Source organism: Rhipicephalus microplus, chromosome X (assembly GCF_043290135.1).
Source record: "Rhipicephalus microplus isolate Deutch F79 chromosome X, USDA_Rmic, whole genome shotgun sequence".
NCBI lineage: Eukaryota > Metazoa > Arthropoda > Arachnida > Ixodida > Ixodidae > Rhipicephalus > Rhipicephalus microplus.
Window position 1 is genome coordinate 346,550,069 of NC_134710.1, and position 23,902 is coordinate 346,573,970.

A 23,902-nucleotide genomic window follows, 5' to 3' on the forward strand; every position below is an offset into this window, starting at 1 on the left:
CTCGTCAATTTTTGTTCTTGTTCATGAACCCACCAAAAAAGTAAAAACAAGGGCATCATGAGAAGTGGGCACGAACGTGAGGAGCAAGCAGCTTCAAAAGAGGTTGGCTTGTAACATGGCACTAAAATGTACACTGAACAATCAAAATATGTCCCCCATTCATGTTTTTTTTGTATGTAATCTTTGAACGAATTAAAGATAGAGCAGGGAAAACTGAAATCAGCCACCAGCTGCCGTACTACATGCGGAGCAACATGGATATGTAGAAGCTTCGGCTCCATAGCCTTCACTTTAATGTCAAGATAAGTTGTCGCCGAATATATAGCAAGTGTGCTTGGCATTGAAGATTGTATTGGCAAGTGGCCTGAGCACATGAAGAGTGATCAACGTGAGGGGAAATTCTATGAAAGAGAATACATGTATGAAATATTTTAGCAAAAATAAAAATTAAAGTACCTTAAGAAAAAAAGAAAAGGTCGGTGCACAGCAGTGTTGCAGAATAGGTGCCCGAATTCCATTCCTATTCCATTCCAGAAAATAAGAACCTGCCGCAATCACATTCCTGTCAATTTCTCGGAATGAGAAAACTTAGCCCATTCACACTTCGGAAATGGCCGGGCAGTTCAATTCCATTCCAACAGTTTTTAAATGTGGGAAAGGCGTCTTGACATTTTCACTGAGTTAAGATTGAATGCCCCATAAAGCAGATGTCATCAGATGCACTAATAACTGCAAAAGTATGCAAAATTCATAAAGATCGAGGGATTACAAAGGCCTGACGACATATCTCGGCCCTAATACAGAGTGACATGGGATTTTTCGGTGCGAATTCTCGTGTGAGGACTCGGGGAGGCATCACCATGATCATAATTACATGGCCTTTCTGGCTTCCACTGGCCTACTGAACCAATGCTTTGAAAAGTTATTCTCTCTCTGTATGGAAGGGGTACAAAGCTACCACCTTCTGTCTCCATACAGAGACTGTTTAAAATTGTGCGCTGTGCTGACCTGCAAACCTTCACAGACAGTTTCAGGTAAAGGCACCCATATGGGCACCTTTGCCCACATAAGCTAGGATGAAAAAGGACAACGCTAGTCTTATTACATCTGTCTCGTCATTGTTTTCGTGCTGGTTTTTACTGTGTATCCTCTTGTCAAGACAGGGGAGAAAGCATTGCATAAAGCAGGGAGGGGGAGTATAACGTGAGACAGCGTGAAGTGCAGGGTACACGAAACCTTACAGAGAACAGAAGCATCAAACAACGCCACTCAGCGTCACCACTAAAAGAAGCGCTTTTTTAAGACACGTCTGAGTCGCCAATGGTGACATGACCGAAAACAAAGAAGCGAAGGGTGAGAGACAGCAGGTGGCTTGTGGCCCACAAAGAAAAAAAAAATCACAAGCCACAAGAGATTCTAAGCACAGCTGTAGTTCTGCACGAAAGATACCAGTGGCATAGAGCCGCAGTTGCACAAAAGAATAATAAACATAATAGTTGTTAGAGTCTCACATCCCAAAATTACCTATGATTACGACAGATGTCATAGTGGAGAGTTCCGGAAATTTCGACCACCTCGGGTTCTTATCGTCAACCTAAATAAAAAAACAAAGGCCTCAAGCATTACCGCCCCCATTGAAAATGTGGCCTCCACAGCTAGGCCTGCGACTTGGGGGTAAGCAGCCGAGTGCCTTAGCCACAGACCGCCTAGCGGGTGAGAATAAAGACTAAGCTTGCAGTAACTGTCTACATAAGGACATAAATGTAGCAGGTGTGCTGCTTATAAATCGACCATGCTTGTTACCTGTCAAGCTATTTCAAAAGCACTGCTTTGTTGTTAAATTCAAGGCTCTGTTTAATTAATGTCCGAGGTTTGAAAAATAATGCGTAAAAGAAAACTCTCTATTTTCCGAACAAGATGTGATTCTATCCCCGTTCCATATCGTGGTCGCAAAAATGTGGAATGATGCCGGAGTCATTCTAATTTCGGAGTGCCAACTCTGCAACATTGGTGCACAAGGTAAATGCTAAAAAACGTCATATATGATTTACCCCAACTTGCCCAACAGCGAATATATTTGGGCACAGACTTAGTACCTGGCATAAGTGTAGGAGGACATGGAGGCAGTCGGTTTCTTTAATGATAGAATCCCATTTCAATCGTTTTGACACTGCAGACAAGTACCACACTTGCGATTCATGAAACTCGCAGTGATGTTTATAGCGTCAGTTTTCTCCGGATCAAAAAATCGGCCACCACTATGTGAGCCTACTTGCTGCCTACCTACCTTGCGGCTGATGACAGCATTTAAGGGGAGATGCGGATGGAAAAACGAGTTTTCTTCAAAATTACCGACTTCTTTATTTTCACCTGTTTTGATATGATTAGTACCTTTATTGTTCTTGAAAAAAAAGTACATGTGGAGACTTAACTGTAACTGCTTTGAAATTGCATCAAAAGAGCACAAGGTGCCTGTTAAAAGGCCCAAAGTGTGCAGTTTTCGAGCATCTTGCCACCAATAATGCGCTGCCACTCGCCATTGTGTAAATGTCGAGTGAAGAGTCGATCGAAGAGAGGAGAAGAGTCGAGCCTCAGTCTTCAAATAACGACAGTTTCCCTCACTGATCAAGAAATAACAAAAATAAGCACGCTCTTGAGCATTTTTAGAGCACCACGACTGGTTTATCGCGTGGTACGGATCGGGGACCGCCATTAGCCGCTGTACGGCTGTATGTGCTGTGAAGCCTACTTGCGGGGTCCATGTCTTGTCGAGCAGCACAGCTGAACAATGCTTTTGTCATGCATTTATTTCCATCATGAATGAAAAAAGCCATTGCTCGTGCGTGAAAGCCGTTGTGGCAGCACGCTCTGTAGGAATAGGCTTCAAGCAGCTGGTTCGATTTGCGGCAGTTGTTGACTTGCAAAAGCCAATGCATCAAAAGTCATTCACAGCCATCAGCCGGAAAGATCGTCATGCAGGGATGGATGACGTCAGGGCCAATCTTGCGAGACTGAAGGAGCCCACAGTGAGGGAACTCAGCGGAACTACACTGCCATTATGTACGACGGTATGTGGCACAAACGTGGCAGCAAAATGGCATTGGCACTGTTGTGTCCTTCGATACTGGACATAGTTTAAGTTTCGCAGTCCTGTTGAACTTTTTCTTAGCTTGCAGTCGGCAAAAGGCTCTGCCAGATGGAGCAAAAGAAGTTTGCCAAGCCTTTCATGGCTCTGTCTGTGAGCGAAATGTCTGTTGAGGAGTAAGCTCAAAAAGTCGAGAGGGATAAACTCATGATGCTGGCGTATTTTTGTGGCAGTGGCCACTACAAGAAGGGTTGTTTTTTTTTTTGGTGTGCAAATTTTCTTGTATTTCTTGACATGTTTCATAAATCAAAACTCCATTTAACCTTCAAATCTCATTTTTCTCAAAACACAAAATTTGCTATTGTTTTCAATGTGCCCTTCGTTTTTCTGACACTTCTAGTGCTCAGATCTGTATAAAATTTTGCCCAACTTTTTTCCAAAGTATGACAAATACAGTTATCTAATTTGAATTTAAATAGTTTATTATATAGTAAAAATTGTACGCAAACCTTTGCTAGGGCAGGTTAAATATATACATTTTTACATCCATCATTTTTCATGCATATTACTTATTTAGTATGCACTTCCTAATTAGTTATTTGTATTCTGCACTTTATTTGAAACATTATGAACTATGTATGGTAAAAATTACAGAAGTTTAGGGATGAAAAGAGGGGGAGGCAGAAGGGTCAGGGTTTTCACTTTGTCAAGTCACAGAGCTATAATTATGCAACTTGCAAAAGACTAGTTAAATAATTTAAATCAGCATAAAGAGTTCCATAAACAGCTGAAGTTTCATTGCTCTAGAGTGAACATTAAAAAAAGTGTCGAGTAGTCTCCCTTTAAAAGCAGAATGTTTACAAGGTTAACATAAATTGTTAATAACTTGCTACATGCAGTGCAACACTTTTTGGCTTGCATGCTCATCTACAGATATGGAGTGTTTTCCTGATGTCCTCAAAAAGAGCTTCGGGAACCATTGAAATAATTAGTTCTCTTCCTGAGCTAGTTTGCTTTTGGTTCACACCTACTCATTATGTGGACTTGTATATTAGGCAGAGCATTGGCCACGACCCAGCATATGTCACTGCTAGTGAAAACAGAAGCGACTGCAGTAATCTGTAATGCAACAGATGTTGACAACATTGTTTACTGAAAATTAAGCTAAGGCTACCACAGTCAAATATTTCCTCAGTTTGTGAAACCCACTAGACTACATATTACCAGAGTTGAAAAATGTATCAATCGGTCTCCATAAATTGGTTGCATACTTTTCATAAAAGGAGGTGGTTAGGAACTCAGGTGGTGAAGGCAGCATGTAAGCTTTTCGAACAGTGCTTCATCTTTGGCAGTAGTCTATGAAGCTGCATTATTTTTATTCAAATGCACATGGTGCATGTTGGTGCTTCACTGCCTTTTCACATGATTTTTTCAAACAGTTTTATCAAGAGCTTGTGCAGTGAGTACAAAGCCAAATTAAGAACTTAGAATTCTACTCATTAAAATATTTCTTAAACATCACACTGAAAAATTTTGCGAGAAAGTTATTATTGAAAAAAAAAACCAAGCAAACAGTAATATAACTTTTCTGTACCATCGAAAAAGTACCTCCAAAGATATTCGCAACTGTACACTGTATGAAATAAACGTAGGGACTCTCCTACAAAAGTTGCCACATTTGTTTTGCATATCAAGATGACTTTGTAAAAAAGCAAAATGCATACGAAGGGGCTACCCGAATACTCCACATTCAATGAATGATATTTATGCAAGGATCTGAGAGAGTGGATTGGTTAGCGAGACTTGCAGTACACCTAATATAACAAGCACGATTTTTTTTGCACATAGAAAGACCACATAACTTTCTCATTGCATTCAATATAGCAATCATACTCGGGCATGTACGATAATAGTAACCAACTGCTTGCATATACACCACTGGAATGAGTCGAGGCCACTTGTTGAGGTCGAAGACACATTTGCTGCTGCTTAGACACAACATTATAACAGAACTAACAGACAAAACTGCCACAGAAAGTATAGGGGGGTGTTATCCGAAATAATTGTAATGTGAGAAAGAAAAGTGGATGAAAGGATAATAAAATGAGCCCATACATTAAGACTTCTTTCTTTCATCGATACAGAGGATTTTGTTCTGGCAGACTTAACCTCATGAGGTGTTAAGCAAGGAATTATTGGTCAGCTGCCATCTCGTATATTTTTTAAATAAATTGTGTACAACATGATACCAAATAAGGAAAAAGTGTTTCACAGTCGTCGTAATGTCAACAGGTAGGGCTGACTGATGTTCCCACCGAAGCAAATGGAGAGAAGGCTGACGCGAAGTGTAGGCAATGTGAGGTCAAGGAAAAAATGGAGAAAACAATGGTTGCCCAGAGTGAACTGCTGTTGAGAATCACCGAGCTGGAGACTGCATTGGTGAAATAGCAAGAAAAAACGAGGGCAATGGGAGAAAGGCTGAAGTCTGCTGAGGAAGCACTAGCCAAGGTGAACAAAGGAGCGGCCGACGGTGAGAACAGTAGGGCACCGGCAACCAGAACGGCAGAGAAGAAAGAGCTAGCAAGTTTGGAAAAAACAGGTTCAACCGGCTCAATTGTTGCAAAGCCCAGTTTCAGCAATGTAGTGGTGGGGCTGGGAGGGGACAAAGCAGCCGGTGTCACAGGTGCAAGTAACCCCCAGGTGCAGGACGCTCCAGCTGAAAAGTCACAGCATGTGATAATCGCTGGGGACTTGAATTTAAATCGATGTGCAGAAGCAATCAAAAAGAGGGTAACAGGTGACAAGAGGGTTGCAGTAGGAACGTTACCAGGACGCAAGATGGAACCAGTCATGAGGCAAGCGAGCGCAAAACTCAAAACTACAGCCGATAGACGAAACCTCGTGATAATTTCAAGGGGTTTAAACTATGTCTATATTGAAGATATGGCAGGACTAGCGACCACACTGGCGAAAGAGTTCGATGACATGCGCGCCACTTCTCCTCAGGTACAGGTAGTGATATGCGTGATACCAGAGATACCGCTGCTTGACGGCAACCAGCAAAGAGCGGTTGTCAACGCAAACCAATAGATATGGTGGATGAGTCAAAAGAAAGGCTTTGAGATGATGGAAATAAACAGAGACGTGCATAGCTGGGCTGGTTTTTAACGAGACTGAATTCACTTCGATGAGCGGCTAGGTCGTGAGGTGGGTTGGCTACTTGCAGGACGCGCAGTAGCTTTTTTGGGGGGCACGCGGGCCCTTTGGGGTGCAAGATAGCTAGTAACGAGAAAAGAACCAGGGAGATTCTTTGACAGGTGGTATGGACAAATATGATTCCAAAGTGGCACCAGTATCCAAGATAGGTGGTGTTCAAGGCAGAAATAGACGTAGCCATGAGCGCCAAGTCAATTCAGACATCATCATCATCATCATCATCATCATCATCAGCCTGACTACGTCCACTGCAGGACAAAGGCCTCTCCCATGTTCCGACAGTTAACCCGGTCCATTGCCTGCTGCTGCCAATTTATACCCGCAAACTTCTTAATCTCATCTGCCCACCTAACCTTCTGTCTCCCCCTAACCTGCTTGCCTTCTCTGGGAATCCAGTCAGTTACCCTTAAAGACCAGCGGTTATCCTGTCTATGCGCTACATGCCCGGCCCATGTCCATTTCTTCTTCTTCATTTCAGCTATGATATCCTTAACCCCCGTTTGTTCCCTAATTCACTCTACTCTCTTCTTGTCTCTTAAGGTTACACCTACCATTTTTTCTTTCCATTGCTCGCTGCGTCGTCCTCAATTTAAGCTGAACCTTCTTTGTAAGTCTCCAGGTTTCTGCTCCGTAGCTAAGTACCGGCAAGATACAGCTGTTATATACCTTCCTCTTGAGGGATAGTGGCAATCTACCTGTCATTATTTGAGTGTGCTTGCCAAATGTGCTCCACCCCATTCTTATTCTTCTAGTCACTTCAATCTCGTGGTTCGGCTCCGCAGTTATTACCTGCCCTAAGTAGACATAGTCTTTTACAACTTGAAGTGCACTATTATCTATCTCGAAGCGCTGCTCTTTTCCGAGGTTGTTGTACATTACTTTCGTTTTCTGCAGATTCATTTTAAGACCCACTTTTCTGCTCTCCTTGTCTAACTCCGTAATCATAAGTTGCAATTCGTCCCCTGAGTTACTCAGCAATGCAATGTCATCGGCGAAGCGCAGGTTACTAAGGTACTCTCCATTAACTCTTATCCCAAACTGTTCCCATTCTAGGCTTCTGAAAACCTCCTGTAAGCACGCAGTAAATAGCATTGGGGAGATTGTGTCCCCCTGCCTTACACCCTTCTTGATTGGTATTCTGTTGCTTTCTTTATGAAGCACTATGGTAGCAGTTGATCCCCCGTAGATTTCTTCCAGGATGTTTATATATGCTTTATCGGCGCCCTGATTCCATAGTGTCTGCATGACGGCTGATATTTCTACTGTATAGTGGTTGGTTATACTCTGAGCATTTCTCTATTACCTGATTGATAGTATGAATGTGGTCGATTGTTGAGTAGCCTGTTCGAAATCCTGCTTGTTCCTTTGGTTGATTGAATTCTAATGTTTTCTTTACTCCGTTAGCAATTACCTTTGTAAATAGCTTGTATACTACAGAGAGCAAGCTAATCGGCCTGTAATTCTTCAAGTCCTTGTCATCTCCTCTCTTATGTATTAAGATGATGTTAGCGTTCTTCCAAGACTCTGGTACCCTTCCCGTCAGTAGACACTTCGTAAACAGAGTGGCTAGTATTTCTAACACACTCTGTCCTCCATCTTTCAGCAGATCTGATGTTACCTGATCCTCACCAGCAGCTTTGCCTCTTTGCATGCTCTCCAAAGCTTTTCTGACTTCTTCTATCATTACTGGTGGGGTGTCATCTGGGTTACTGCTAGTTCTTATAGTATTAAGGTCGTGGTTGTCTCGGCTACTGTACAGATCTCTGTAAAACTCCTCCGCTATTTTAACTATCCTATCCATATTGGTAGTTATTTTGCCTTCTTTGTCCCTTAGTGCATACATTCGATTTTTGCCTATCCCAAGTTTCCTCTTCACTGCTTTGACACTTCCTCCGTTTTTCAGAGCGTGTTCAATTCTCTCCATGTTATACCTTCTTACATCGGATACCTTACGCCTGTTAATCAACTTTGAAAGCTCTGCCAGTTCTATTTTGTCTGTTGTACTTGAGACTTTCATGATTTTACGCTTTTTAATGAGATTCTTCGTTTCCTGGCAAAGCTTGCCAGTGTCCTGTCTAACTACCCTGCCTCCAACTTCCACTGCACACTCCGTAATGATACTCGTCAGATTATCATTCATTGTATCTATGCTAAGGTTGGTTTCCTCACTAAGAGCCGAGTACCTGTTCTGAAGCGAGACTCTGAATTCCTCTACTTTCCCTCTCAGTGCTAGCTCATTGATTAGCTTCTTGCGTATCAGTCTCTGTCGTTCCTTCCTGAAATCTAGGCGAATTCGAGACCGTACCATTCTATGGTCACTGCATCGTACCTTGCCAACCACTTCCACATCCTGCACGATGCCTGGGTGTGCACTCATTATAAAGTCTATTTCGTTCTTATTTTCGCCATTAGGGCTCCTCCATGTCCACTTACGGTTTTCTCGTTTTCGGTAGAAGGTATTTAAAATCCGTAAATTATTCAGACATAGGGTATATTAACATGCGGGGTGGTAGGAACAGACTGAAGTGGGAAGAGATAGAAGAACAGCTAAGAGAGGGGAGGCCGATGGTATACGGCTCGTAGAAACACATCTTAGGGACATGGAAAAACCTCCTAATAATCCGGGCTACGCATGGGTATATATTAATAGAACAGAAGGCAGCACAAAAAGGGGTGGTATGGGGGCATTCATTCATAAAAGTACAGACTGGCAAAGGGTCAAGCAGGAGTGCAAGGAACATTTATGGCGAAAAGGGAAAGTGGCAGGCCAAATGACACTCCTTGGTTTGGTGTACTTGTGGACGGGAGCAAAGGTCAGAGAGGAAAACCAGGCAATGGTAGAGTGTATATCAAAGGACATTGAGAAGTTAGGAGGAAAGTGCGAGATAATTATACTATGAGATATGAATGCACACATAGAAGATATAGATGGGTATACCGACCCAACAGGCAAAATGATCATGGATTTGTGTGAAAGACACGATTTCATCATTTGAAACAGTACCGAGAAGTGTGAAGGGCAAATAACATGGGAGGTTGGAAGGCTGCAGTCGACGATAGATTACGCACTGATGTCACATAGGATGTATGATAAGCTCAGGGGAATGCACATAGATGAAGGTGGCTTCAGAAGTCTCGGTAGTGATCACAAACTTATCAAGCTAAGTTTTGGAAGAGCAGTGAAAGCGGGAAGGAGACTAGATGAGCAACTACAGAAAAATTTTTATTCAGGAAGGCAAATTGAAATAACCACTAAACAAATTGAGAAAGTAATCACTGAGGATAATAAAATAGCGTGGACATACACAAATCTAATTAGAGTGTTTGAGCTAGAGCTTGCTAAGGCATGTGACAAGTCACCCCAGAAAAAAAGACACAAACCCAAAAGTTGGTGGGATGAGCAAGTTAGAAGAGTCATAGCAAAACGTCAGGAAGCCTCTAGGGGAACACAGGCATGCTAAGCAGCGGGGTGAACCGACAGATGATGTTGAAAGAAAATGGGAAATCTTTCTAAGCTGCAGAAGGGATGCATCCGTTCTGACCAATAAAAAGCCTAGAAGAAAGGGAGCTCAGTACCTGGCAGAAGTACATAAAAAAGATAGAAAGACAACTGCGAAATTTTGGAACCATCTAAACTCCCTAAGAAATGAGACGAGCCTAGAGCAGAGGTTTATATCTGCAGCTCAAGGTGCTAGGCTAGAAGGGGATGAAGCTATTGAGTATATAAGAACAAGGCTGACAGAAAAATTTCAACAATAAAGTGCTTTATGCACCACAATAGACAAGGATGAATCAAGTGGCGCAATGGCTCCATTTTCATGAGAGTGGGAAAGGGCTGAGAAGAGGGTTCCTAGTAGTACATCAACAGGCCCAAATGGTGTTCCAATTATGCTGATAAAGACATTAGGTCCGAAGACTAAGCAGGCTTTGAGAGAAGGAGTGAGCAAAATAATAATCGATGGTGAAGTCCCCGATAGATGGAAACTTAGCAGGATGAGCATGATCTATAAAGGAAAGGAGGACAAAGCTGACATAAACAACTATCATCCTATAACAGTGACATCAGTGGTCTACTGGCTGGCGATGCAGATTATAAAGTAAAGACTACAGGCATGGATAGAGGATGAGGGGGTGCTGGGGAAACTGCAGAGTGGGTTTTGAAAACACAGGAGATTGGAAGACAATCTGTTCTCACTGACGCAGTGCTCAAAATAGCAGAAAAGGAACACAGGCCCTGTGGCTAGAATTTTTGGATATCAAGGGATCATACAATAGCATGGTTCAAGAGGATTTGTGGGGAATTCTGGATACACTAGGTGTGGAAGATGGGGTCACTAATCTTTTAAAGGATATTTATAAAGGTAACAAGGCAGTTATAAAGTGGGAATACAGGTATCCAAGTCTACAGAAGTAAAACGGAGGCTTAGGCAGGAGTGTCTTCTGTCACCCTTGTAATTCATGATGTACCTATAAGGATTAGAGGCCAAATTAGAGGGAAGTGAACTGGGCTTCAACCTCTCTTTCATTGAAGAAGGAAAACTCGTTGAATAGGCACTACCAGCATTGATGTACACAGATGATATAGTGCTAATGGCCGACAACAAGAAATATTTACACAGATTGATGGACATCTGCGGTAATGAGGGAGATAGGTTAGATTTTAGATTCAGTAAGGAAAAATCAGCAGCCATGATTTTTAATGATAATGAAGGCAGTGAGCTTAGAATACAGGAGGTCATGCTAGAGATAACAGATAAATACAAATATCTGGTTGTAGGGATAAGCAATGGGGCCGAGTACCTAAGGGAACATGAAATATATGTGACGACTAAAGGTAGCAGGAGTGCAGCGGTTATGAAAAGCAGGGCACTGTGGGAAGACAAGAGATATGAGGTAGTGAGAGGAATATGGAAAGGGGTCATGGTTCCTGGTCTGACGTTGGGCAATGCGGTCTTGTGCATGAGATCAGAAGTTCAAGCAAGATTAGAAATTAAGCAACGTGGAATAGGTGGCTTGCCTTAGGCGCTGACGGGAATACACCAAATCAGGGAGTACAAGGTGATACGGGATGGACATCATTTGAGGGCAGGGAAGCTAGCAGCAAGATAAAATTTGAGAAGTGATTGAGAGAAATTGGGGAGGAGCGTTAGGCTAGGAAAGTATTCAGCTACTTGTACATGAAGAATTTTGATACAAAATAGAGGAAGCGAACCAGAAAATTGACTGGTAAATATTTAGAAAATAGCAGGGGGACAAACCAAAAAGAATTATCGGTTAAGAAGAAGGTGAAGGAAGTTGAGACTGATATGTGGAGAATCAGCATGATTAAGAAGTCCGCACTAGAGATCTATCGAACTTTCAAGCAGGAAATTGCCAAGGAAAAGATTTATGATAATACTCGGGGTAGTTCTCTACTGTTTGAGGCCAGGACGGGAGTATTGGGAACCAAGACATATCGGGCCAAATATGAAGGGGTAGACACGGTGTGCACTGTGTGTGGAGAGGAAGAGGAAAATGCTGAACACTTAATAATGTTCTGTAAAGAGCTTCACAGGATGATGGCGCAGAGATTTTCAAAGCACTGGGGTTTAGGGACAGGGAGGGCAAAATAGACTTAAAGGTGATAGAATTAACTGGAAGAAGTTTATCTGATTGGTGGCTAAAGTCAAGGCACGAGTGAAAATTAAAACCTTCACTACAAACTATGAATCCTCCACCTCACTATTTAAAGGAAAAAATAAATCTAGTTTTTGGTTCATTAGGTATTACGGCTTTGTGGGGCTAGCGACTGCCCGATCTAAAGGGTACAGCCATATCAATCCATCCATTCAACCGCCATTGTAGCTCAGTGGTAGAGCATCAGATGCATTATTTGAAGGTTGCAGCTTCGGATAGTGATCGTGGCAAGTTATCTTTTCATCCACTTTTCTTTCTTCACAATTACCTTATAATTACTTCTAATAACATTCCTTTTCCTTTTCTTGGCATTGCTGTCTGTTAGTGCCTATTATTGTTACCCTCAAATTTATACTTTGCTGTTGCTTTGATTCCTAAGGAAAGATTACACTCAAACCTCGATACAACGAACCCGAATATAACGAAACATCTGTTATAACGAAGTGAATGAAGAATGGTCTCGCTATATATTGTTACGAATATACCTTTGTCACAAATTTACGGATATAACCACTTCTTTTTGTGTAAGATGCAACTTTGTTACAGTGAGGTTTGAGTGTAAATGCACTGGGCAGATGAAGCTGCACGAGAGGGGGGAGGAGATATGGGGATATAGGACCGAATAAAGAGAACAACCCAAAAGTTATCACATTAGCGAAAGCTCCGAATTTCTTCACCTTCTTTTCTTTAAGCACTGCTCACACTTTCATAGTGGTGAAATAATATAATGAAAAGGAACATGGCATATTATAGTTGAAATCTCGTTTTTCTCAGGACATTTAGCCCAATTCCTGAGCAGCATTACTGTAAAAGGTTCTGATTACTGGCATCATAATTGAATGCATATTTGAATAATTACCCATTAACTGCAAACTCAAACCATACTTAATGCTACACATTGCCATTCACGATTGGTATAAAAAGATTTCACAAATAACGCTCACTAGTTTATACTCAGAGAACAAGGTCAGCTTTGATGTAAGTATTTTGAAGGTACACTGAAACCTCATTACTATAACCAAGTTGTATCTTGGACAAAAATAAGTTTGTTATATCCACAAACTCATTAAAAAGGTTTATTCCTAACACTTAATTGCCAGACTTTTTTTTTTGTTTACACCATTAAAACCAGTTGATAATTATGTCCAAATTCATTATATTAGGGTTTGAGGTATATATAAAATATTTTAATACAAAAAAGGGGATGTTTGAAGGACTTGTTTTTTTTTTTTTTTTTTGCTACACCATAAAATTGTGCATACTTCTATCGTAATTGCTACAATGCAGCTAAACCAGAATTACAAACGCTACAACCTTCTCGACTTCGTCATCTGTTAACCTTCAATAAAATAACTTTAAAAGTTATAATAAACACTGTTTTTTATCACAAGGTTGGCACTGTTTAGCTCCTAACCAATGTTAGTTCCAAATCATTTCCCAGTTGCTATACCTTATAATTCACTGTCTTAAAGCATGAACTGCCATATGTGTACTAAAATTATTTTAGGCAGCTTACATAGGAATACCATGGCATGATTACAAGGCATGTCGTCAAGAAAGACTCAAGATAAATTTCCAGCAGCCGAGGTCCTGAACATGCACCTATATTAAGTACACAGTTGTCATGGCATTTATATACACTGAATAAATCGGAAGTTGTGAGTGGTAATGTGTTAATTGGCAAATCACGTATTCCAGTTTCTTGTTCAAGTAATGTCTGCAATTTTGAGTAATGCAACATAATGAGCTACAAGTGACAACCAATTTCTAAAAATTCTGTTAACTACAAATAAAAAAAGCACTCATTACATCATTGTAGTAACATTTTTTAAAGGGACCCTGCAACACTTTATATGAAAGCTGGTAAATATAACAGCTATTGCGTGCTGTGAATCGTAAAAAAATAACTTTATCGATGTGCCTTGTTCATCTGATGGGCAAAAAATATTGCCATTGAGTGCTTTTTAAAAGAGTCATGAACCAGTGTTATGGGCAATCATTGAATAACCTCAGCATCAAAGTTTATTGCAAAGGAGTCAATCGCCAAAAAAATATAAAGTCCAGTAAGGTACAGGTGTTTATTGTGCACTTTAAAGGGCCAATAAAGGCAGACAACAATTTATGTCAGAGTGAAAGATCAATGTTTGAGAACATCTCAAATGTCAGTATTATCAATAGCAGTGCTCTACTTAACAAGAAATTGAGTAAATGTATGACACCATATGCACCACAAGTGGGACACTTTCGAATGATCTCGATGAGGTCAAGAGTCAATGAAACAATTTTCAATAAAACAAATCTTCTGTGCGTGAAAGCCTGGAATAAAATGCTACTTGTCTGTTTCAGTTCGATTCATTAACAGAAAACGCTTCGCATTACCATGGGGAACAGTGCGAGTAATTCCATTTCCAACAGACTGCGCTTCACTCATGCAGTATCGATGGTCGTTTCAGTATTCCGTAATGCTGCATGTGCTTTGCAAGCTCATGAAAGTCTGATGAAAAGTTCGACAAAATGCTGTGTGCATGTGATGTTGCCAGATGGCCGAATTGTGTACGCCGGTTGTGCTGCAGCAAAGAAACCGAGGAGTCTTCTCACCGGGTGCCTTAAAATGCACCACTATGCTGGAAGTGGCTTAGTGCTGTGTCTCTCAGCCAGTGTGACGAGCCAATGTCTTAATGTCCGATTCACCAACGACATTCATCGCAGAAAGCTTTGATGGCCATTGTTGCTGCTGTGGCTCCCACTACTTCTGCTCTGCTGCTGCTAACGTTGGCGGCAGTGCAGTAAGGGGGGGAACATTGGGCAAGGCAACTACTACGTCAGAAAGCTCGTACAGCTTAGTGCTTATGTGCACCGATGCTGTGCAGACCATTAAAGCATGATTTTATTTCAAAATAAGCTTTTGCTTGGTACTAAAGTAGCACTATGAGGTTTTTAGACCATTATTCAGACAATCTACAATGATTTTGGTTTTAATGTCCCTTCAAACCTTTTGCAACCAAAGGAGAAAAAGCACTTGCCAAAACGACCTAGCAATTTCTTTCCCTCATCATGTAGAAGTTCTTTTCTGAATAAAATGTTACCATTATTTCAGTGAAGTAACTTTTCTTTTTATTATTGTGTACAAAGCTACCGCATGCATGGTACCAATGCAGGTACGCAATACAATGAAAGGCGAGAACAAGAGGAGGAGGAAGAATAAGCTCGATAGAATAAGCATGGACAAGTGGGGCTCATTACATTAATTAATAAAACTATAGCAGAAAATTCTCATTGATTCCACATGGCTGATGACGAGTGTAGTCATCAGCTTTCCTACTCTAAAAAAATATCTTGATGGCTATACTCGTCAATGGTCGCAAAAAGCTCAAAGAAGCTACGTTTGCAACAGTAATACAACACATTCACTCTCTTCCGTTGCGATTACTGTGAACATGAGTATGGTTACGTGTAATGTTAGCAGACTATGAAGTGCAGTGCCAGCCCATGGCAGCACCCAGTCGCAAAAATCACACATGAACCAAACACTGCTGTAAATTTCTGTTGGATATTACATAATAGTATGCCATCTGCTATTTGACATCAAACAACAGGCCTGAAGAGAGTGAGCACATGTTCCTGTATGAAAAAATGGCAGCTTTGACCTGTGCCTCTCAACTCTATTTACTGCGCATGACAGCAAGATTTGGCTGAGATGTAAACAGCAATGCCTGACATCCACAGAATGTGCTCTCTTACAAAGCCCAAGCGGTGGTTCACGAGTCCTTAAAAAACAACTTCTCTTTATTTTGTTCTTTCTTGTACTGCGCCAGCTGTGCATAGCAAATAATAATGTGTATGTGTCAGTACAAGCAGTGTTTTAGCATGCTGTCCCATTAAATCGTTCCTCAAGATATACCTATCCTAGCACCTGTTTGTAGACATTGCTGCTTTGATGAGCCAACAACACTAAGTGTTTGCTCACTTCCAATGAAAGGTACAGTGTTCAAGTACTTTGCTGCAGTTAACAAGACACTGGTGTGAATAATTAACAAGTTTGTCAATTAACTTTCAAATTATTTACATGAGGGCTAGTGTTTATATATTACAAAGTTGTACTTATACCGAAATATTTTTCATCAAGCTCGATGGCCGAAATCAAAATTTATCACGCAAGGCACGCATGAAGTACAACCAATCTATGACATCAGACCAGAACAACCAATCACATGGGAGCGATAAATTTTGAATGACAGTGCACTGCGTACTTCTGTTTCCATGAAAAGCTGCAAGTAGTCCGACTTGTGCCGGTGCATCACCTTACTTTCATGCATAGTGTTCTGTGCTTATCTATTAGTTAAAATGAGTACAGAAAAACTGGAATAGCAATTTTTTCATCATCTAGGAAGAACAAAACACTGAGGAAACCACTGCGGCACTTCTTGCACAGGGCCAAAACAGTTTTTCACACCTCTTCACAGTGTAAGGGGGAAAGCGGTTTTCTAAAAGTCATCAAGATTTCCCTTACCAGATTTAATAAAATTTCACAAGAATTTTCGTGTTCTTTGCTGATTTCAAATATACAATCATTTTTAAGATATATCAATTAGTTTTTTTTCAAAATTAGTTAATGTTGTTTCTAGGAATAATGGAGTAATAACTACTCACCATAACCTTGCTTTAGACTCGTAGCTAGTTACTAAAAAACACAAGTTTCACGAAGGTAGAAATATTTTTTGATATGACGACTACTAACAACTATACAGCATATGAAAGATTTATTTCCAAAACTTGGCTCACTAGTTTTTAATTAATCATCAATTAATATACATTCAAACCGAAATACAAAAACTTCTACCCCTAAGGGCAATACTCATGTAGCTCAGTACTGCAACAAGCTTTGCAATTCTAAGTGATCCTATAACTTAGAAATCACTTCCGAAAGGTTGCAAAGAGAAAAATATTTCGGTTTTCACAAAATACATAAAAATAAATAATGCAAGTTTTCAACCTCATGAGACACGAGACATTAAAATTTTTTTGAGTGGACGCTCAGAAGCCATCATGGATATAACCTGGATGCCTAATGCTGCAGCATACATCATTCAGGAGCAGCAAGATATGAATAAGCCCAGTATCGTGCATTTTTTTTTTTCAGGTAGATTATAGGTAGATTATAGGTGGTGTGAATTGCTGTTGTGGCCTAAATATCAATCCAAGGTGTGAGAAACTGTCAGCACTTGTGGCTATGCCTGCATGTTGCAAAAATGCTGTTTTAAACTAATTGACTTTTTAAAGGGCCCCTGACAGAGAAAGTTTTGTTTGCAACTTTTTTACAGTAATTAGCAACTTTGTATCCGGTAAGGCCAAAATTGAATCGTAAATTCACTAGTGCATTGTAAAATTATTCAGAATTGTTAATTCAGAACAATTTCACATCACTCCGAAATACCTGCCTGAATACCATAAGAAACTAGTGTGTCGCAGCGGGGCAGCGCCTGAGACTAGGTGCACTAGAGCTTCGGTGATGCTGAACGAGCAGTTTTTAGGGGGAACCGCGGGTCACGAAGAATGAATTGATATAGTTGCTTTAAACACGTCCCCCTCATTAAAAAAAAAAAGAAAAGCATTCCTAGCGTAAGGAGCCAAAACCACCTTAGGAGCAGATCATTAACAAAGCGAGAGGGGTAATGACCAATAGTTCTCGCGGGGAGCCAGTCGGAGTCTTATGCGTGCCCCACAAACGATGTATAACGTTTACAATACTTACTTGACAGCTGCTACGTTAAGGGGCAGGGGGGCCTCTGTTTACATCAAACCATAGAAAATGTCGATGCAACCTGACTACTCGGGAGAGCACTCACCTCTTCTGTAAAACCAAATTAAGATATCTATGGACAACTAATAATCGGTCAGAAAAACCCTTTCCCCCCCCTGAATGCAGGACTCTAAAACAACAAAAGCATCTCGAGTTTCTAAATTTGGTGGCTGTGTTTCGCTGCGCTAGGAGTGTGCGCTCCAGGCAAGATTAGTTTAAAACTTCGTCCACCAAGTTCGATTATGAATATCTCGAACTATGCAGAATTTCAGTGATTTCTGAAAAAAAAACAACTAGGTATGACTTAAATTGGCACACGCTATAACTTATAAGTACTTGACTTAAATAATAGTTTTTAAGCAAATTTTGTTAATTATTCACAACAGCAACATGTTAACTGCAGGAAACTTGTATTTGTATTGTCGCGTGGCACTCATGTAAGAGCAACAGGAGCATCATTGTCATAGGATTGCTTAAACTTTTGTATTCGCTTACAAAAAAACACCCTATCAATCAAGACTAAAGGCACAGCACTAGAATGGGGATATTCATCATAGCATTCATGAATAACCAATAAGAATAAACAACGCATGCACCATTTCTCAAAGTAGTGCTAAAATAGATGCCTCCAGCTAGGTCAGAAGTCAACTGCTAATTTCAAAGTGCTATGTTGCCAAAGGACATGACAGTTGTTTTTCCTCCCTATATTTATCATTATATTCTTTACCACTAATCCCTTAATCTTCTCAGTGGCTGCCTCAGCATGCTAAAAGAACAGCAGACACTGAGGCAGTCACGTGGTTAGCAGCTGAATGTGAACACTTTTAGACACAAAGGAAAATGAAAGGCAGTAAAACCTGTGGGATGGCCCTCGCTCCTTGGTCCTTGCTTACGGTCACCGTCCCATGAACCACGCCAGTACACTTCGTCGCAAATCTCTTCTGATCCCTGCCGCAGCATTATGCAAGCCCCCTGTGACGCAAATTGTGCAAGTAGCCATTAATAGCTTTTTCTTCCCATAAAATCTAGCACTGTTCTCTTGACAACACAGATTTCAAGTTTCTACACTTTGAAATGATTACCCCCCCCCCCCCTCCAGACAATAAAGTCGTAGAAAATACCATAGGTCCTAATCCTACAAATAAATAGATAACAAACTTAAGTACAACAACGGCAAAATGCACATATATACCCCCTAAAGTGGACAGAGGGATGACTTTTGCCATAGCTCAGTGACAATGTATCGAATGCATTATTTGAAGGTCACCTGTTCAGATCCTGCCGGTGGCCAGTTATCTTTTTGTCCACTTTCTTTCTTCACATTTACATTACAAATACCTCAATTACGATCACCTATACTTTCTTGGCAGTACTATCAGTTAGTTTTCACTCATGTTGCATCTAACAAAAAAAAAAAAAAACTCTTAAATTCATACTTTCTTCCTTTATTCATAGCATGGGTCTCATTCCAGTTTACTTGGTGCCTTCAAGTAGTATGCGAGGGATTATCAGTCGGCTTTCAACTTGTATAAAATCACGAGCTATATGATGCCAACAGGTACATAGAGTGTTCCCCACTCGCCGCAATGGCAATGGGCAGTGCTTACGGATCCTCCCATGTTTAAATGCACATATACAAACCCCACAAAGTGGATGGAGGGATGACCATCACAGTAGCTCAGCGGTAGAGCATCGAAAGCGTTATGCAAAGGTCATAGGTTCAGATCCTGCCGGTGGCAAGTAACTTTTTCGTCCACTTTTTTTTTTCACAAATAAGATACAACTGCTTTTTATAATATCTCCTATACTTCTCTTGGTATCATTTTCTATTTGTTCTCATTAATGTTCTTTTTAATGCAAAAAATTAGCTTTTTATTTACACTTGTTTCTTTCAAAATGTTTGACTATATCTTGTCATCCAAGTTGTCCTCAAAGAATGAACAAATGCAAAAATATATATGGCAATGAAGTACCCTCTTCTATAATTACACTGAGAGTTAGTACCATGCAAGTAATTTTGGCAGAATTTATGCTGGTATTAGTCATGACATGGTTAATAATTTTATGCAATTAAGTTAAAAACATGAACGTCAGAACATTATGGCTGAAATAATTAACAAATGTTAAGTAGCAATGAGACTAACACTCCAGTGGCAGTGCTCATAAAAAAATATCAAGAAGCATCAAACATCTACATGCACTTTTGATTATTAGTGCTGCACCAGTGCATGAGTGTAGCATGCTTGTTTGGCAGGTAGGTGTGTAGCATGTAGTTTTACCTTCAAGTGGAAGTAGTCACGACTGCAGACGCAAGCGCTGGTGATTGTGAGCAAGGGGGACTTGGAAGTGAGGGAAAGACTGAAACTACTAGCAATGGAAAGTGGGATGAATGAGTGCTTGGTGCAAGTAAATGCTTACACAAACATGAATGACTGCCTTGAGTAGATGAACATGCACAAGTCCAAATGAAAACATGAGCGGATGTCTAGCTTAAGTACGTATATTCGAGTTGGAGTAGGCAGCAGTGCAAGTGAGTTGACATGACTACGACCATAAGAACACCCCTGTTAGTAAATGAAAATATTTCTATATTACTTTACAAGTGTTTCAAGATGAGAGGTACACCCAAATATATGAGCGTTTCTACAAAAATGCATTAAGCTCCACACCTGTGGGCACTTATGACTGATCATTAGCAGCAGTTGTCGCCTTCAAGATACTTGAACCCTTAGCTTCCTGGCATCCACATATGTGAGCGAAACTCATCAGAGTAGTGGGATCGGGCTATAGTCAATGCACTGCCTTAAAGACTGGTTTGAACTGTTGGCATTAGTTCAGCATTTTATCAAAACATCTATAAACGTGTCAACTCCTGTGAAGAAACAGCAGTAAGAGCCCGCAGAACAATGGTGTTCATCTGAACTCGCCTGTCATGGTGTATGCCTACATTTTTCTGTAAGCTCACCCCAAATTCCTGATGCTTATTAAATCATTCAGCATTATTTGAAGAAAGGAAGAGTTCACCTTATTTTTGTCCAAGTACAGCAAATTTGCAAGTTTGGTTTTCCCTGCATTGTCAACCATTGTGGACGCCAGGCATACAGAGTTCTGTGTAAGATACTAACAGAATGCCTCATGGTAGTCAAACCAGTTTCACTGCCATGTGGCTCTGCACATATCATTATATGTAATTTTAGAAGCTATGTTCATATTTTCTCTGCTAATTCATCTACATTATTCAGTATGTACACTAAGTTATGAAGGCATACATGCCATAATTCCCACAATTTTTGAGATGACTAGCAGAAATGTATGCTCACATTCCGAGAGCACCAATAATTATCCTGTTCAAGCAGAGCTATCAACAAGCAAAGGCATCTTGAACAATGCTACTGCTGATGATGAAAGTATTCAGCTTGAACATAACCATGCATGCATAGTAATGATGATCAACAAAGATAAAGATGACGATACTGTAGAATCAAGAGCTGTGGGCAAGCAAGTGGGCCTTGAACAGGGATAATTGACAAAAGCTTTGAACATGACGATTAAGGTGATAATGAAGAATAACAATGAAATTATTGAATCACAGCCATGAACCAGTAGCCAAGTGAATGTTTATGATGATGATAATTAATGTGCTGAAGTGATGATGAAGAAATTTATTATGTCAGATAGTCATGATGATAATAAATGAAGTGTTGAGATGTTTATTGGCAAGCAAAGTTTTCATGTATGATCAAGGATGACGAACCCAAAGTAAATGGAGTTCTGGATGCCGGGAACACAGAAATACAGCTAATTTGGCAGGTTTCTGGTTTATTCTCACTTTTGTATGTAAAAAGTTGCTGAGATTTTTGAAGTAATGGAGTATTTGATGTCCACTATATTGGCCAAATCGGCATAGCTGGAAGTCAGGGGGATATACGAAAAAAATATTTGCCTGACTAGCTTGGCCAGGGGGATACGAAGGGTCAAATTGGTTTCAAAAGTAATCACGAGTGTGTATCTGAGTTGGCAGCACCTGGCGACATTCCTAGTGCTCCTAAAGGAATGTTAAATTTCCCGATACTATTTGAACAAAAAGAGCACTAACTTCTGCAAGTATGGCAGACGAACCACAACCTTCTAAATATCACATTTTTTGGACAAAACCTGCTGCCCAAATTGCTCTTAAAGTGTGACAACATGAAAATATAGAGAGCCGATTCAGTAATTTGAATATATATGCCACTTTTTTTTCCCTTACCTTATATCTTATTCAATCAGGATGATCTGCACACATATGTGATTTCATGCACTTTTCGCTCTGTAGAAATCTGCAAAGCGAAAACAATGCACCAGCGAACTACTTTTACTTACCACCAGTGTACAAAAATAAGGCGTGTCGCCAGTTGACTAGCTTGTAAAATGTAGAAAGAGTGTTAGAAATATCCGTTAGGTCTGTAAGAATTTATAGCCACGGTCAAAAATTTTACAGACCACGGGAGCACATGGCCCCAGAGCTCTTTTTCATGGCAGCTTGCAATGCTCGAGAGTGCATACCCCACTCACGCACATCTTTTTACTTGCCAGTCAGCTCATTGCAGGCACCAACACGAGAACACCAGAGAATGTGTGAATGGAGGAGAAAAACGCCCAAACAATGCAGAATAAAAAGGTGTGAAAGCTGCTGATCAGCACAATATAAGTTAATAATTATATTAATACCAAACGATAAGGGCAGTGATTGGAGTTAATTGAGAAATATAAGGTATTCTCTTTCAAACAAGCAGTCAAATGTACCCTACACATTATAGCCGCTGTTTTTACTAATTTGCAATATTTATATTTTACACTAAAAATAAGTTACTTGTAATCTGATTGCTATTCCCACAAACTGCACTTGTTTGGCATAGTTTACTCATGTTGTTAGCTCCCAGAGGCTATTAGTCAAGCTTGAATTGAGACATCAAACCTAATTTTGGTACAATTCTATTGCATAGCTATTAAATATGATGTATCTTTTGATCATGATGACTGAACTGGCATCTTTTCTTGATTGAGATACCACAGCTGTATTTCCTAAAGCTGCACTAATCTCTTAAGTACAAAGAACATGGGGCCCCTGCATTCTCATCAATTAGTTTACGGCTCTAGGAAAGCTCTCATATACATACACATGAAATATTGTGGATATGTTTTTTCCTTTGGCAGTTCTCGTGGAGCACTTCTGGTCACAAATTATTCCAGACTAGCTTAAATGCGGTGATATATTGCAGGATGGCAGTCTTCTTGTGCTACCATGCAGAGGCACCAGGTTAACAGAATAAATGAAAATACAACTGTCCATATGGTAATCCAGCTACAGCATACTGTTGAGTTTAAAGGCTGCAGGGGAATCAAAAAGCAAAATGCTTCATGTTTTCTTTGTATGTGTGCATAAGAACAAGCCCAGTTTTGCCAAACCATTTTAATCAAGCTAGTATTAGCATGAAACATAATGTAAAAATGGAGATAGTACAGATTATGAAGATACTAAATGATGGATGCGATAGCATGCCTTTGCCATACCAATTTGTAATAAATAACATGCAATTAATTCCTTGTAATTAATTATATTATATTAGGAAAACTTTATGACTCGCAATCTGCAAATTCTGTCAATTGCATGCTAAAAGGTGATGTGGAAAATTTCAGCAGTTGAAAATGATGCATCTACACCACAGAACACTTTCAGTCTTCTCCTGATGTGGCATCATGGGTCCACATATTAGAACAAGAAAACTGAGGTGCCCAGTATTTATTTTCTGTAACATCTGTTCCCCCTCTCTATACCATGACCTAATAAGGTGCCCTCACTCTTCCCCTCAAGCTTTTAATTGGCTCTTTAAGGAGCACCCTTTTCATGTGAGACGTCTCAAATTGTCATGTGAGACGTCTCAAAATGCTCAGCACCCATACTAAATGCTTACCTTAAGTTCACAATACCTATATGAGGTATATCAGCTTTTAAATGAGATGACTGCATTTATAACATGTTAAGAAATTTGTGGAAATAATTTCATCCTGATCTGGTTTCGTCCTATTGTGACTTCATCTAAACTTGATGTCCAAACTCCATCAAGAGAGTACAGGAATTATGG

The 23,902-nt window shown here is 40.2% G+C and overlaps 1 pseudogene; it reads right to left on the reverse strand.

Moving 5' to 3' along the window:
- The window catches only part of LOC142776333 (CCR4-NOT transcription complex subunit 7-like), a 34,979-nt pseudogene that overhangs the window by 4,356 nt on the left and 6,721 nt on the right, over positions 1–23,902 (reverse strand).